The sequence below is a fragment of the Lissotriton helveticus genome, chromosome 5_1 (assembly GCF_964261635.1).
Source record: "Lissotriton helveticus chromosome 5_1, aLisHel1.1, whole genome shotgun sequence".
In the NCBI taxonomy this organism is placed as follows: domain Eukaryota; kingdom Metazoa; phylum Chordata; class Amphibia; order Caudata; family Salamandridae; genus Lissotriton; species Lissotriton helveticus.
In genome coordinates this window covers 1,732,675,423-1,732,693,584 of record NC_136065.1, presented here as the reverse complement: position 1 = coordinate 1,732,693,584, position 18,162 = coordinate 1,732,675,423, and the positions used below count along the sequence as shown (strand labels likewise).

Sequence of the window (18,162 nt, the reverse complement as noted above, 5' to 3'; positions counted from 1 at the left end):
GCAGATGTGCCTTTGCTATATTTGGTGAAAATTGCTCCAGTGTTTTTTTTTAAATTAACTTAAAAAACACATATATATCTATAGGCGCGGTCCGAGCGCTCACCGGTACGCGTACCGGGGAGCGCACCTGGCGCGCTACGGGAGTGCGCGAGCGGAAAGCTGATTGGCTGTCGGATGTCTGTTAACATTCTAAACAGACCGGAGAGTCCGCCATCTTGTGTCTCGGTAGAATCGAGACACAAGAGGTGAAAACAAAAGGGGGAATTGATTAAAAGGGGGCAGGGTAGACACCCCCTGACCCCCCAGGTTTTTTGAGGGGGGCCTAGAAGGACTCTGAAGGGCAAAAAAACGATTTTTTTAAATTTTTGCGGGGTAAGCGCTGGGTGCGTTCCCAGGTGCGCTCTCCGGTACGCGCACCCAGAGTGTACCACAGGCAAAAACATTGAAAGAAAATAGTGTAAAATATGAATTTGGATTGCTTAGAGGCAGGGTAGCTCTAAAAAGAGCTGTTGTGTTATGTGGGTGATTTTAGTACCTACAAGTAGGTACCGATGCAGAGTCTAAAATTCACTTCAATACAATCACTTTGCTACTACCTCATAAATTAGAAATAAAAATGAATAATATGTCAACTAATTTTTAATTTGTAAATATTAATTTATTGTTCAGAATTTTCATAATTTAATAGAACTTGTAGCATGTCCTCATCTGGAATTTCCTCTTCAATCATATGATCAGGAATGTCCTCATTATAAGTGTGCCATGATGATTGTTGGAATTCTATTGTATCCAAACATTCGATTAATTCTTCGTCAAGAGATTCATCCCAAAAATTATTTATGTCATCTCCTCCTTGTGATAAAATGGTGCTGTCGATATCCGTGACATTTTGAATTTCAAAAAATGTAGTTGAAATTTCAAAAGAAATTTCCTTGGTCTCCTCATTCTGATTCATTTTAATTTCAAATTTCTTGCTGTAAATTGCAGAAAAAAGTAATCACTTTTATTTATTGTTTTTAGTAATACATAATATAAAAGTAGCCTAATCAAGTATTTAGTTCTTTAAAATTAATTGGGTAGTGTATAGTATCAGGCAGGAACTTGAAATATAAAGCACTGCATGTGATGAAGCATATCTTAATCCATAATTATAACAGAATGACTATAAATATATATAACAGAAAACATTTTCCAAATTATCTTAAAGTGTACAAATTAGTTTCTCTTACAAATTAACAACTCACCTTTTTGAAAGTAGGAGAAGAGTTAGTACTGTGTAAATCAAACTCCAGAAATTGAGCACCCAAAATTCCTCTCAAAAGTACCTCAGACAGGAGTATCACAAAATGGCCGCGTTTTCCTCTCATTTAAGATATTTACATAACCAATCATACTTCATCACACACAAATTCAAAATAAAAGTAACGTTTTGATTGGTTCTAAATTTCAATACTTTCCAATGTGTTTTCCGCATGCAATTTTCTATAGCACATTTAGACACGGCTACAGCTCGAATGGCTGAATGTAAGTACACCAAACTTGGTAAAATGATAGGCACTGGTACGTAGTAGAGCCTTTTCCATATTTGTTTGAAATTGCTCCAGTGGTTTTTATGAAAAGCAACTTGAAAAACACACATATTTATCTGTAGGCGCGCTCCGAGCGTTCACCGGTACGTGTACCGGGGAGCGCACCCGGCGCGCCACAAAAGTGCGCGAGCTGAAAGCTGATTGGCTCTCAGGTGTCTGTCAACATTGCAAACAGTCCGGAGAGTCCGCCATCTTGTGTCTCGAAGGCACAGGTGACATTATTGAGAAATGTGAAAATGTAATTCCTTATTTCAAACAGACACTCAGTGTGAACCTTGAGCAAAATTTAAAAGCCAGACATTTTACCAGAAAACATTTTCCATAGTAAATCGTTTTTTACACAAAGCACAGTACATGTGATATAAATCAGGCTTATGTTGTAAACTAGTGTTTATATTGTTTACTTATTGTAGTTGCTATGTAATATGTTTGTAGTGGTCTATAATTGAGAGCAGAGTAAAATTTAAGACTCTTTGCTTTATGCACAAGATCAAATTTGGTTCTGCCCCAAGATACCTAAAATCCCTGGTTCATGCCTATCTTCCCACTCGGCATCTTAGATCTTTTTCCCAGGGCCTTTTTAGTGTGCCAAAAGTCCGGCTTTCCAGAATGGGAGGCAGATCTTTTTCCTACCTAGGTCCTAAGTTATGGAATTCCCTCCCCCTAAAAATGCGCACTGAAACCAATCTCGTCACTTTCCGTAGATCCCTGAGAACCTGGCTGTTTAACCAGTAGACCTGGCCTGGCTAACTCTCCCTCCCTTCCTTTCCCGCACTCAATCTTTCTACCAGCGCCGGGAAACCCTTTTTGGGTAGCTGTAGCGCTTTACAAATAAAATAAAAAATAAATAAAATAAATATAATATTTTTTTTTCTTTACCACAGATTATAATCATCTATACATTAATCAAACAATATGCCATCAAAAGAACGACGTCAGAAAAAAATATAAAAAATATTTAAGGTCCAAGAAAAGCGAAATAGAAGACTCATCCAAAACAAAATCTTCAGTGAAAAAAAATAATGCTCCTGGTAAGCAAACTAAGAATTTTCTCGGGAAGTTATTGAAATGTCAAAAAAAAAGGATGATGAATAAGACACCTTTAATTAGAAAGAAGAAATGTTGCTCCTCAAAAAATGTTAGACCTGTAAAAGGAGATGATATTGTCTATATCAATAGAAGGAGAAATCAATTTATTGAAATTCGTAGACGAATGTTTTATAACAGAATAGTATTCAATTTATTAAAAAAAGGAAAGAGGTATCAAAAAAAGAGCTTTTTACAAGAACAAAAAACATAGTAAAGATTGTGGATGAAGCATTTAAAGTCAAAAATAAGTTATATGGATTAGTAATGAATAGAAAACGTACAGTAGATAAGGTAATCAATGTGTTCAAATCGAAATGTAAGTGGAAAAGAATAATTAATTGGACTAATTTTTGTGATGTTTTTTCTGGAGAATGGAAGCATAGTTCAAGTTGTGAGCCATTTTTTAATGAAGAAAGTTACTTTCAGGATAATGATTTGGTGCATGCAGTTGACACCAGTGGTCGAGCATATGAGGTGAAGGACGGTTGTCCGGTTGAAAAAGAAAAGATTGTGCTTAGAAATACAGAAGAGGTGTTAGCTGGTGAAGTTTTAGGGAGATGTCCTAAGGCTCCAGTGTATACTTGGAATTGTAGTAGTATATGTAGTGTGCGACAGGATTCAATTGATTTGTTTCGCAGTTTTTTACGGACATATACTAAGAAAAGTCAAAAACAAAAAATGAAAATTATGCAAGAGTTAGATCCTTGTAGAGTGAGAGAAAAAACAGGTTTGCAAGGGCATTCACTGGCTTGTCTTTCAAGAAAAGTATGTCAGAGTGTTTTTCACCATTTAAGGATGTTGGCAGTGCATCATAATAAAGTGAAGAAATTAGTGAGAAGGTTGTATTATGCAAAAAGTCCAGCACTTAAACTAAAACAGTTAAACAGTGCTCTTTTGCATGGGACTGATTTTGATGTGAAAAACATTTGTGAAAAAATTGAGTTTTGTTACTTTGGTGAAAAAAAGGACAGTGCAGAAATTGATACAGTAATAGAAGGTAATGTAGAAGAGAATGTAGAGATTTCAAGTACAGAAACATTTGAGCAAGACATTACAAAGTTTAAGGTGAATTCAAGTGAAAGGCCTTATTTTACTTGTGTATGTTGTTGACGAACTCATTATAAGCATTAGACTAAATTAGTTGATTTATATGTAAAAAGCGAAAAGGTAAATAATAATGAGTGGAAGGATTTTGCAACGTATTTGTTGGTAGAAAATTGTTTTGATTTGGGTTCTGATCAACGTATTTGTAAATATTGTTATAATAAATTAAATGAAAACAGAATGCCTGCTCGAGCTGTTCATAATAATCTGGAGTTGGTAGACATTCCTTCTGAATAGATGGATTTAAATACCTATGAGTCTATTCTGATTCAATGTGTGCATCCTTTTCAAGCTATTGTTCACATGGAGCCTAAGACATCGAAATTGCCTCCTTCAGATTTACAGAGAGGATTAAAGGGAAGAGTTGTTTATTTGCCTCTAGATTTTAAGAGAAATATTGATACAATTGGTGTATAAAAAGTAGAGGAGGAACCTCTGAATATTCTAGTTAATGGTGTTCCGACAAAGAGTAAGAAAATCTGGCAAGAATTAGTGGATGTTAGGAAAGTCAAAAAGGCAACGTTGTATCTGGTAAAAAATAATCAGTACTATGAAAATGTATATGTGGGAGAAGAGGAAACAACTGTAGAAGAGGACAGTGATTTCTCTGCTGGGCAAATAGAAAAAGTTGATGTCTCTAGAACTGAAGATATTTATGAACATTATAGTGTTCATCCATTGCATTCCAAAGAAGTAATGGGGAATGCTATTGACTTGTTTCAAATGAAAGAAGCCAAAGGAAGTCCCATTAGTGTATGGGAAGAAAGTTTGGAAGCTCATTGTTTTCCACATTTATTTCCATTAGGTGAAGGTGGATGATATGACGACCGACCTGTTCAAATTCCTGCATCTGAATACCGGACTTCAAGATTATATGCAGAAGATCCAAGGTTTTGTCAATGCATTCCATATTTGTTCCATTTACTGTTTGAGAGTGACTTGTCTGGACTTTCATATGCAGTGAACCATATACTGAAAAGTGGAGCACATCTACAAATGTTTCGGAAAAGGACTTTATGGATAAAGTGAAACTGCAAGACAGTGTTTTGGAATCTCAGCTAATTAATCTCATGGCATGTCAGCGTGGCACTAACGAGTATTGGTACCGTCGTCATGGGGAATTGAAATGTATGCTAAGAAACTTAGGAATTCCTGCATGGTTCCTCTCTCTTAGCTGTGCTGAGTATGCTTGGGAAGACTTACTTGAATTTCTACGAGAGGCAAATAAAAGCATTGAAAATATTGAATACAAGACACCTGGAGAACTGTGCTCTTTGGATCCAGTTAATATATGCAGGTATTTCAATCATAGGTTTGAAGCTATGATGTCTTTTATTACAAAGAAAAAAAATCCTCCGCTTGGAGAGGTGTTGGATTTCTTTTGGAGAAAGGAGTATCAAGCAAGAGGTGCTCCTCACATACATATGCTGCTATGGATTAAAGATGCACCAAAATTTGGAAGAGATTCAGATGAGAAAGTGATGAGTTTCATTGAGCAGTATTCTACATGTGCTGTTCCGAAAAGTACAGAAGAAAACAATTTGAGACATTAGGTTTTACGCTTTCAAACCCATCGTTGTGGAAAATACTGTTGTCGAAAATACAAATCCAAGGACAAGTTCTACACGAAATGTCGTTTTGCATTTCCACGTCCAGTAACATCGAAAGGAAGAGTGAACAATTTTATGTCTTCTCTGCGACATACTGTGACAAGAAAATTACCTAAAAATACATACAACCTAAGAAGAAATGAGGAGTTCAAATATATAAAAGACTACAACCCAGTCATTTTATCCATGTGGAATGCTAACGTGGATATTCAATATGTGGCTGACAACTCTATTGCTGTGGCTCGATATGTGACGTCTTACATCACAAAATCTGAAAAGACGGAACTGAAGGAAATGTGGGAGGAAATTTCACATGAAAAGAGTCTAAGCAAAAAATTATACAGTTACAGTCTGAAGATGTTGTCGCATCGAGAAATTGGAGCATATGAATGTTCTGATCGGTTATCATCAGCAAGTCTATATGCCAAATCTAGAACCATCATTTGGGTGAGTCTAGGTCTTGCTGCAACACGAAACCGAGTTTTGAAATCTGTACAAGAAATAGAGTATTTGGCGGAGAAAGAACCAGACAGTACAGATATTTTGAAGACAAACATGTTGGATACATACTATCAAAATAGAAGTACTCATCTTGAGAACGTTTGTCTCTATGAAGTTCTGCTAACCTATACTTTTAAAAAGAACGTCACAGAAGACATCAATAAAGGTGTATATGCTGTAATTGGATGTGAAGGCTGTCTAGTAAAACAAAGAAAAGGCCATTTGAGTAATCATCGAAAATTGAGTTGTGAATCTCCAGACAAAAGGGAATTTTATTACTTAGCTCTTTTGCAACTCTTTAAGCCTTGGCGTACAGAAGAGGAACTACTTGGAGATTTTCTTACTTATGAAGATTGGTTGAATGCAACCAAGGATACCATAGAATGTCCTGTTTTTTAAAATTATCTGCAAATGTTGAACCAGGAAATACAGCAAGAAGCTACAATTGCAGCAGAGATTGCTAGAGACAGTTCTCAAGATAGTCAGAGTTCTGCTTCATTGAGTCAGGAACCACTAGGAGGACCATTTATACAAAATGAAGCTGCCACTCCCATGGATGAAGTTGAAAGAGCCATGGAACAAGCTCAGAAGGATGGAGTTAACTTAGAAGATTTGGAAAAAGAACTAAACGTTGCGCAGAGACAAATATATGACGAAGTCACAGAACACATTGAGCATGGTTTATCTCATGAGAAAAAAGAGTGCTCATGTACATCATTTATACCTGTCCGACTGTACGTGAGTGGAGAAGCAGGAACTGGAAAAAGTTTCCTGATTAAAGCAATTGCAACATATCTTCAGAAAAGAACGGAGTCATCGCTCTCTTGTGTTGTTACTGCTCCAACTGGGTTGGCAAGACACAACATTAAAGGGATTACTTTAAATCGCTTATTGCTGCTGCCAGTAGAGCATGATAACAAATTACAATACCACAAGCTATCTGGAGAAGCTTGTTGTGAAGTTTAAAGAGTACTAAAGAAAATGAAACTTCTTATCATTGATGAAGTAAGCATGGTATCAAATGTAATGCTTGCTTTTGTGCATTTAAGAATGCAAGAAATTCTTAAAATAGACTATGATGTGTTACTTGGAGGCAAACACATCATTGTTTTTGGAGATCTACTGCAACTAACTCCAGTGAAAGGACAGCCAGTGTTTAAAATGCTTACGCATGAAGATACCAGGAAGTGCTTAGGAAGCATTGGAAATGTTAACATATGGTTAAATTTCAAATACGCAGAACTGCTTCAAAAGATGCGACAGGCAAAGGATGAAGATTATAAAAATATTCTACAAGATGTAAGAATTGGAAAACTAACTGAGCATTGCAAAGAAGCTTTACATGGACGATTAATTTCAAAATTGTTTCCAAATGAAAATATTCTCCCAGAGAATATTTTTATGAAAATTCCTGAAAACATATCTGTCATATGCTTGATGCCAACTCTGCAAGAATGTTCAATCTTCAACAACAAAATGTTAAAGTTGGAAAATCAAGAGATTGTGAAACTGGAAGCTATTGATAAAACATGAAGGAGCAACTATTATTTTGTCAGAAAAGTTGAAATCAAAATTGGATTCTTTAGCGAAGACAATATCTAAAACTGCTGGTATGGAAAAGACTCTGTATGCATCTTTAAATTGTCGTATAATTTTACAACGTAATTTACATGTGAAATAGGTTTAGTAAATGGAGCAATGGGTCATGTTGTGGATTTTGTGAATTACCGAAATAGAGATGGAATTGCATTCATAAAAATTAAATTTGATGGTATTGAAGAAGTACAACAAATCAGTCGTTGTTCTGCCCGATTTTTGCTTGTGAAAGATTTATATGTCCGCATAAAACAGTTTCCTGGTTCTTTGGCATATGCAGTGACTATTCATAAATCTCAAGGTTTAAGTGTAGATAGTGCTTTGGTGAATATTGGAAGTTCTGTGTTCAAGGAGGGTATGGCATATGTTGCTTTATCTCGAGTTAGAACTTTATCTGGATTGTACTTGATTGATTTTGATGACACAAAGATTAGTGCAGATCTAAATTGTGTAAAAGAATATAATAGGTTAAGAAGAGAGTATGCTCCAAATTTCCCTCAATATCCTCTATTTGAAAAGCAAGTAGTAGGCCGAAAAAGAAGAAATTAGAAAAATTGTAGTGAAGTTGTAGCAAAAAGAAAAAAGGTAGATGAACCAGTAATTGTAAGCAGAAAGGAAAAGGATTCAGTTAAAGATGTTGTTGGATTTCAGTTTCAAAACAGTTCTGGTGTCAACTGCTATGCTAATGTAGTGGTTAATGTTTTTTTTTTCTCCAAACTGTACAAGAGCAGATTGCTGAAAATCGAGATCAAAGATTTTGTTGTTTGTTGAATTCTGTGTTTGAGAAATGTAGCAGTGATAGAACAAAAATACAAAGTGTTTCTGAAATTCGAAATGTTTTAGACATATGTTCTGGTCTAAATCAATTTTCACAGAATATTCAGCAAGATTGTCAGGAATTTCTAATGTATATGCTTGTTGTATTGCAAGATGAAGGTGTAGATGTAGAAAATCTTTTTGGCCTTTCTTATAAATGGCAACATGACTGTGACAATTGCTCCTTTTCAAGTAGTACTACAATAGACACTGAAAGATTTATATATTTGACTTTACCAGACAGCAAATCAGTGTCTTTTAATAATCTAGTTAGAGAAGCAAATCAAAACATGGTCTGTACTCGATGTAAATCTGCAATGCTATCAACATTATTTATACAAAGTTATGGACAGTATGTAATTTTAATGTTCCAACGATGTAGACCTGATGGAACTAAATTGACAACTTTAATAAAAAAATTTGTGGCTTCTCAATTGTCAATTTCAGGAAGAACCTTTGCAACTGCAGCAATTATTTACCATGATGGTCCTTCTACAACATCAGGACATTACACAGCTTATTTAAAATGTAAAAAAGGCTGGAGTAACTGTGATGATACTCAATTGACTTTCAAACAACGTTTGCCTTCTGACTTACAAAATTCTTACCTAGTGTTCTTACAACCGAAATTTTAGGGAAGGTAACTGGCCTATGAAGATTGGAGCAGTTAATAAAATTTAGTTTGATGTTCAAAATTACTTTCCGAGTGAGAGTGCTGAAGATAATAAAAAACATGTAGTTGTCATAGAGGTAGTATAAGTGTATCACGTAGTGTATGATGTGAGTATTGTAGGAAATATTAATGAAAAGTAAGCGAGGAGTTGGAAATAAAACTATTGTTTCATAATGTAAAAGATGTTGGAGCTTTTCTTTCAGAAACTCGGGTGAATGGGAGATTAAGAACAGTCTTGAGTAATTTCCAAAGAAAAGGACTTTCCATATACTTTTTGGCCTCGTGGAAAAGTACGTGGATCAAAAGTGACTTAAGATAAGTTTTTTCTAAATTTTACATTATTTATTAAAACGTTCTATGGGTTTTTTAAACACAAACATTTTGATTGTGGTATTTTTTGCCCGCTGTCATATGATGACTAGTATTGAAGTCACTGTTTTAAGTGAAATTCAATATATTCTGAGAACAGCAAAAATAAACCATATAACATGTTGTACAAATTATTTTGTATTTTGTATTCTCAAATATATATTATGCTCCCCTTGTCTTATGCTCACTCACCTTTTTCCATTCTTTATCACTCCTCTTAACTCACCCTCACTAGCCTTCTCTCACTATCCCTGACCTCCCTTTCCTTATTCCACTTTCCTCACTTATCCTCATTCTCTATTTCTTCACTGCCCTTTCCCTCTCTCTCATCCACCACTTCCCAGCTCTCAGTCACTCTACTTCACTACCCCTCCCCTCCCCTTCTTTTCTTTCTTTGCTTCCTGAATAATTCCCGTTGTCTCACCAACCTTACTCCACTTCACTCACGCCTTCTTTCACTCCCTCTGTCCTCTCACATCGTCACTCCCCTTACCTCACTCCCTCTCTCTTAGCCTCACTCTGTCGGTCCGCTCACTCTCTCACTCCTCTTCCATGACGGTCACTCCCTATAACTCACCCACACTCCCTCAATTACCTTTCTTTGTTCCCTTACTCAGTTCTTTTCTCTCACTCTTTCCTTCACTACCTCTATGTCCTCGCTCCCTCAGTCCCCTTGTCTTATAATCACTCGCCTTTATCCACTCTCTATCACTTGTCTTTCCTCAACCTCACTACCCTTCTTTCAGTCTACTTCACCCCCGTTCCCTTACTCTACTTCCTTCAGTTATTTTCATTCCTCATGTTTACTGCCCTTTCCCTAACTCCCCTCCCACACTCAACTTCTTTCAGTATCCCTTCTTCACTTCTCTTCCCCTTTCTTTCTTTCATTTGCTCCCTCCCTCACTCATTCTTCTTCCTTTACTCACCTTACTCAAATTATCTCACTCCTTACGTCACTCTTTCTGTCCTCTCACTTCCTCAGTCCCCTTCCCTCAGTCCCTCTCTTTTAGCCTTACTTTCTCCTTTCTTGAGTCTCTCACTTCTCTTTTGTCTCACTCACTCCCTATAACTCATTCACACTCTCTCACTTACCTTTCTTTGCTCTCTCACTCAGTCACTTTCTGTCTCTCTTTCTTTCACTACCTCTTTGTCCTCACTCCTTCACTCCCCTTGTCTCATTCTCACTTGCCTTTATCCTCCTTCTATCTTCCCTCTTTCCTCAACCTTACTGCCCTTCACTCACCCTCCCTCACCCTTGCTCCCTTACTCAGGTTCCTTCAGTTATCCTCATTCATTATCCTTAACTCCCCTTCTTCTTTCTCTCCTCAAGCACTCATCTTTTCCAAGTACCTTTGCTTCACTTCTCTTCCCCTTCTTTCCTTCCTTTGCTCCCTCAGTCATTCCCCTTCCCTCACTCACCTAACTCCCCTTTATTCACTCTTTTTCTCACTCCCTCTATTCTCTCATATTCTCACTTGTCTTCCCTCACTCCCTCTCTGTTACCCTTTTTCCATTGTCTACTCACTGCCTTACGACCCTACGTTCACCCTCACTCACATTCCATCCCTCAATGTCATGAATCCACCATCAATCACTCCTGCTTCCCTGTCACTCACTCCCCTTTCTTTACTCTCCTTTCTTTCTTTAGTTTTCCTAAGGCACATTCCTTTACAATCTTACTCACTTTCACTTCATTTCTCTCTCTTTCTCTTGTTCTATGTCACTGAATGTATCCATGACATTTTCCTCTTAGTAATTTGCTTTCCCTCCATTTCTTTTTCACTCTCTCTAACTTTTACCATTCCTTTGTTTTCCTTCCTGAGTCCTTCACTCCTACTTTATCTCTTACTACCCTTTTATGACTTTTAATCTCCTGCTTTCTCTCTTGTATTGTAAAATATATATTATAAATATTATAACTTACTTTTTTTTCTCTTCCACCGATATTAAATTTACTGAAAATATGTAAGTAACTTTACATTACTTATAAGGTAAGTTTGACGTACAAAATTTAGTTTCGCAACATTCTTTTCATTAACCTCACTACTCTTCTCTCTTGTTTAATGCTCACTTGCCTTTATCCTCCCTCTATCTTCCCTCTTTCCTCAACTTCACTGCTCTTCATTCACCCTCTCTCATCCTTGTTCCCTAACTCCGGTTCCCTCAGTTATTTTCATTCATCATCCTTAATTCCCCTTCCTCTTTCTCTCCTCAAGCACTCACCTTTTCCTAGTCTCTTTGCTTCACTTCTCTTCTCTTTCTATCCTTCCTTTGCTCCCTTAGTCATTCCCCTTCATTCAGTCACCCAACTCCCCTTTGCTCACTATTTTTCTCACTCCCTCTATTCTCTCATATTCTCACTTGTCTTCCCTCACTCCCTCTCTGTTACCGTCATTCCCATTATTCCCTCACTGTCTTACGACCCTACATTCACCCTCACTCACATCCAATCCCTCAATGTCATGAATCCACCATCACTCACTCCTGCTTCCCTGTCACTCACTCTCCTCTCTTTACTTCCCTTTCTTTCTTTAGTTTTCCTAATGCACATTCCTTCAGTATCTTACTCACTTTCACTTCATTTCTCTCTCCTTCTCTTGTTCTCTGTCATTAAATGTATCCATGTCATTATCCTCTTTGTAATTTGCTCTCCCTCTATTTCTTTTTCACTCTCTCTGACCTTCACCATTCCTTTGTTTTCCTTTCTGAGTCCTTCACTCCTACTTTATCTCTTACTACCCTTTTATGACTTTTAATCTCCTGCTTTCTCTCTTGTATTGTAAAATATATATTATAAATATTATAACTTACTTCTTTTTTTCTTCCCAGATATTAAATTTTCTGAAAATATGTAAGTAAATTTACATTACTTATAAGGTAAGTTTGACGTACAAAATGTATTTTCTCAACATTCTTTTCCTTAACCTCACTACTCTTCTCTCACCCACCCACACCCCCGTTCCCTTACTGCGCTTCCCTCACTTATTCTCAATCCCCATGTTTACTCCCCTCTTCCTCACTCCCCTCCCACACTCACCTTCTTTTAGACCTTTTCCTTCATTTCCCTTCCTTTCTCTTCCTTTCTTTCGTTCCTTCACTCTTTTCCCTTCCCTTACTCTCCTTACTCCACTTTACTAACTCCTTCTCTTACTCCCTCTGTCCTTTTACTTCTACACTCCCCTTCCCTCATTCTCTCTCTGTTAGCCTCATTCTCTCCGTCCCCTTAGTCTCTCACTCCTCTTCTGTCACGCTCACTCCCTGTAACTCAGCCATACTCCCACACTCACCTTCTTTCAGACCTTCTCCTTTACTTTCCTTCCTCTCTCTTCCCATCCTTCGCTCCTTCACTCTTTTTCTTTCCCTTACTCTCCTTACTCCACTTCAGTAACTCCTTCTCTCAATCCCTCTGTCCTCTAACTTACTCACTCCCCTTCCCTCACTCTCTCTCTGTTACCCCTATTCTCTCCGTCCTCTTAGTCTCTCACTCCTCTTCTGTTACGCTTACTCCCTATAACTCAGCCACACTCCCTCACTTATCTTTCTTTCCTCCCTCACTCAGTCCTCTACTCTCATTTTTTCCTTCACTTTCTGTCTCCTCACTCCATTACTCCCCTTGTCTCACGCTCACTTGCCTTTATCCAGTCTCTATCACCACTCTTTCCTCCACATCACTGCTCTTCTCTTACCCTTCCACACCCCCATTCCTTTACTCCATTTTCTTCACTTATCCTCATTCCCCTTGTTCACTCCCCTTCTCCTCACTCACCTCCCACACTCACCTTCTTTCAGTCCCCCCACATCACTTCCCTTCCCCTCTCGTCCCTTTCTTCGCTCCCTCACTCATTTTCCTTTCCTCTCTCACTGCACTCCACTTCACTCACTCCTTTTGTAAAGAATACAGCTCTTTTTGGAGAATTGTAACTAGTTCTAAAAAGAACTGTTTTTTAGGGGGTTTTTTCTCAACAAAAACAAAAATAGGGGGCTGGGGAGGGCATCGGTGTTCCTCCCTTTTGCGTGCAATGAGCATGATACTCTGCTCACCATAGCAAAGCAGTTCATCACACTGCTTACACTTGATAGGGACACGATAGGCGGGGTGATTGAGACGCCGTCAAATCTCGCTATTTTGCACTAATTTGATATCTTTTTAAAAACTGTATATGCTGTGTTTTTAAACTTCGTGATTCTGTGCTTACCTCATTCTTTGCACACGCTCCCGCAGCCCCGGTCCGACACGGCTTGTGCCGCTTGATCGGAGGGCTGGCACGGGAGTCTTCTCACTAATCCCTACACTTTCGGCAGATGTCGGGGTCAGCGCTGCAGTCTCTGGGGGCCGCTAGATTACTTAGAGCCCAGGACAAGCGCACGCGCGCAGCTGCCGCGCCGGTGGCGCGCCAAAGGCAAGCCTATCTGCGCCCGTCCACGCCCAAACGGGCCCAGGGGCTAAAACCCCTGCCCAATTCCCTATGACATCCATCATCTACTCCCCAGCCGAACTCCACACACTGAGGAATAAGGGTAACCCTGATTGTAACATTTTACATCCGGACTCCTTATGCCCGAAAGTCTGCAAATCTTGCAAATTTCTCTTAGGTCCTTCTCAAAGGTGCCGCCGCCTTCTCCCAGAAATTAAACCCAATTTAAAGTTCTCCTACCTTAGCCTCAACTGCCGTTCACTAGGCAAACATAAAAGGGACATCTTCGACCTACTAACAAATGAAGTACCCGACGCCCTGTTCCTTACGGAGACATGGCTACATGACAGCTCAGGCCCTGACGTTGCAGAGGCTTTACCCTCCAATTACGCGATTGTCAGAGCAGACAGACCCAATAACAGGACAGGAGGAGGCATAGCAGTAGTTTTTAAAAACACATTTCAATGTAAGCTTGATCCTCTTAACGTATCTAATTGCGAGGCAGCCCTATTCAAACTTTCGTTACATTCGCATTTTATTCTCTCAGGGCTATTAGTGTACAGACCACCGGGGCCTTCGAATGAGTGGGCCCTACAATTCCCCAACTTCGTTGCCCCACTACTCATGAATGCCCCAAATTTTTCTATTCTAGGGGACCTGAATTTACATCTAGAAGACCCCCTAAATTTGACAAGTAGTAATTTCATAAGTGATCTGGCTGCCATGAACATCCAGCTCTGCAATTCAGGACCCACGCACAAAGCTGGTCCTCTTCTTGACCCTATTTTTTCCAACCTTCCCCACATTCACTGCACCCCTGCGCTCCTACTTCACTGGTCTGATCACTTCCTTGCTAATTTTAACATTACCTCCCCAGCAAGTACTCCTAATGCAGGGATTTCAGTGAGCATTTTAAAACGAGACTGGAAAAAATTAGACATGACTAGTTTCAAGCTGGCCTTGGATGCACTCCTTCCCCCAGATTTACCCACAACGGACGATGTCGAAAGCGCTTCTGCTTGGACTGACTTCTGGCTCTCTGATGCCATTAACGCCAGTCTCCCCTTGTCTAAGAAAAAATACAACATGCATAAGACCCCAGCCCCTTGGTTCAATGAATCGCTTAAAGTAGCAAAATCCAAATGCAAAAGACTGGAACGTAGCTGGAGAAAGGATTATTCCCCGGAACGTGCAATCATCTACAAAAAAGAATTAAAAAATTACCACAAGGCTTGTGCCACTGCTAGAGCCAACTATGTCTCCAAAACGATCTCAGAAGCCTCTAATAAATCCAAAATACTGTTTTCCCTGGTAAAAGAACTTGGGGGTTCTGAAACAGCAGGCAAACCACCCACACTGAACAATAATCAATGCGAAGAAATAGCCTTACTCTTTACGCAAAAAATTGAAGCCATTTATCAGGATATAGCCCTCCAGCAGTGCAAAAGATCCCAACATCCACATTCCCCGAAGTTGAACCTAGCGTCCTGTTTCTTATCTACCGATTCGACTCACACTCAGGAAACTCTGACTATTTGGCCGAGTCTCAATTTGGATTCACTTACTAAAATTATAGGGAGTTTAAAATCAGACTGACCCAATGATCCACTTCCCATGTCTGTCCTAAAACAGCTTAACTTGGACCATTTATCCATGATTTGTAAAACTCTTAATCTGTCCTTTCGGGATTCTATCATCCCGGCCAGATGGAAGCATGCTATGGTTTCTCCTCTTTTGAAGAAACCTACAGCCGACCCTACGATCCTCTCTAACTTCCGGCCTATTTCACTTCTGCCGGCCTTTTCCAAAATTCTGGAAAAGCATGTTCATTACCATCTCGCCCAGTTTGTGGAGGACAATCTTATACTCCACCCTTCCCAATCGGGGTTCTGTCCGGGTTTTTCCACTGAGACAACTCTGTTAGGAGTCACAGAAAATGTACGCCAGCTACTAGATAAAGGAGACTCTGTGGCACTGATTTTACTCGATCTCAGTGCCGCATTCGACACCATCTCACATCCTATACTGATAGAAACATTGACCGCCATAGGGCTAGGCGAAGCGGCATGTCGGTGGCTGGCCTCTTTTCTTTCGCATCGGACCTTCCATATTTTCTCTAACTCATCAACATCAAAATCCCACAAGTCTCCCTATGGGGTGCCCCAGGGTTCTATACTCAGCCCCCTTCTCTTCAATCTTTATGTGAAACCACTGGCCCTACTAGCAGAACAAGAAGGCCTTATTCTTTTCACCTATGCGGATGACTCCCAAGCCGCTTTTTCTCTCTCAGATCCTACCCAACGATCAGCATCCCCCCTTCAGTCAGGTCTGAGAAAAATTGCGGACTGGATGAACCAGAATCTCTTAAAACTGAACGGAAGTAAAACCGAAGTTTTAATCTTAGGCCAAAAAAACGATCTATGGAGCTCCAAACACTGGCCTCCTGAGATGGGCCCCATCCCCCTGCCGGTCGAATCTGTCCGAAATTTAGGATTCACTATTGATAACACCTTGACCATGCAACACCAGGCCAACAAGGTTTCAGCCATCTGCTTCACAATTTTGCGCTGGCTAAAAAAAATCATCTGGATGCTGCCCACTGATACCAAAAGAACCGTTATCCATGCCCTGATCACGTCCCGGCTGGACTACGGCAACGTCCTCTACCTAGGGACAAACAAAGCAGTGACCAGACGTCTTCAACTGGTCCAGAATGCTGCCGCCAGACTGTTGAATAACATCCCCTGATCCAGTCACATCTCTGGTCCTCTTCGCGATCTCCATTGGCTCAGGGTCGAGAGTCGTATCAAATTCAAAACCCTGAGCTACATGTTCAAGATCTCTGTTAGCCTCATTCTCTCCGTCCCCTTAGTCTCTCACTCCTCTTCTGTCACGCTCACTCCCTGTAACTCAGCCATACTCCCACACTCACCTTCTTTCAGACCTTCTCCTTTACTTTCCTTCCTCTCTCTTCCCATCCTTCGCTCCTTCACTCTTTTTCTTTCCCTTACTCTCCTTACTCCACTTCAGTAACTCCTTCTCTCAATCCCTCTGTCCTCTAACTTACTCACTCCCCTTCCCTCACTCTCTCTCTGTTACCCCTATTCTCTCCGTCCTCTTAGTCTCTCACTCCTCTTCTGTTACGCTTACTCCCTATAACTCAGCCACACTCCCTCACTTATCTTTCTTTCCTCCCTCACTCAGTCCTCTACTCTCATTTTTTCCTTCACTTTCTGTCTCCTCACTCCATTACTCCCCTTGTCTCACGCTCACTTGCCTTTATCCAGTCTCTATCACCACTCTTTCCTCCACATCACTGCTCTTCTCTTACCCTTCCACACCCCCATTCCTTTACTCCATTTTCTTCACTTATCCTCATTCCCCTTGTTCACTCCCCTTCTCCTCACTCACCTCCCACACTCACCTTCTTTCAGTCCCCCCACATCACTTCCCTTCCCCTCTCGTCCCTTTCTTCGCTCCCTCACTCATTTTCCTTTCCTCTCTCACTGCACTCCACTTCACTCACTCCTTTTGTAAAGAATACAGCTCTTTTTGGAGAATTGTAACTAGTTCTAAAAAGAACTGTTTTTTAGGGGGTTTTTTCTCAACAAAAACAAAAATAGGGGGCTGGGGAGGGCATCGGTGTTCCTCCCTTTTGCGTGCAATGAGCATGATACTCTGCTCACCATAGCAAAGCAGTTCATCACACTGCTTACACTTGATAGGGACACGATAGGCGGGGTGATTGAGACGCCGTCAAATCTCGCTATTTTGCACTAATTTGATATCTTTTTAAAAACTGTATATGCTGTGTTTTTAAACTTCGTGATTCTGTGCTTACCTCATTCTTTGCACACGCTCCCGCAGCCCCGGTCCGACACGGCTTGTGCCGCTTGATCGGAGGGCTGGCACGGGAGTCTTCTCACTAATCCCTACACTTTCGGCAGATGTCGGGGTCAGCGCTGCAGTCTCTGGGGGCCGCTAGATTACTTAGAGCCCAGGACAAGCGCACCCGCGCAGCTGCCGCGCCGGTGGCGCGCCAAAGGCAAGCCTATCTGCGCCCGTCCACGCCCAAACGGGCCCAGGGGCTAAAACCCCTGCCCAATTCCCTATGACATCCATCATCTACTCCCCAGCCGAACTCCACACACTGAGGAATAAGGGTAACCCTGATTGTAACATTTTACATCCGGACTCCTTATGCCCGAAAGTCTGCAAATCTTGCAAATTTCTCTTAGGTCCTTCTCAAAGGTGCCGCCGCCTTCTCCCAGAAATTAAACCCAATTTAAAGTTCTCCTACCTTAGCCTCAACTGCCGTTCACTAGGCAAACATAAAAGGGACATCTTCGACCTACTAACAAATAAAGTACCCGACGCCCTGTTCCTTACGGAGACATGGC

The 18,162-nt window shown here is 40.2% G+C and overlaps 1 protein-coding gene across 5 annotated transcripts in view; it reads right to left on the bottom strand.

The window, feature by feature from the left end:
- LOC144753804 (uncharacterized) overlaps nt 1–18,162 on the bottom strand; it is a 2,685,544-nt gene that overhangs the window by 581,080 nt on the left and 2,086,302 nt on the right. The gene's annotated exons all lie outside the window — the stretch shown is intronic.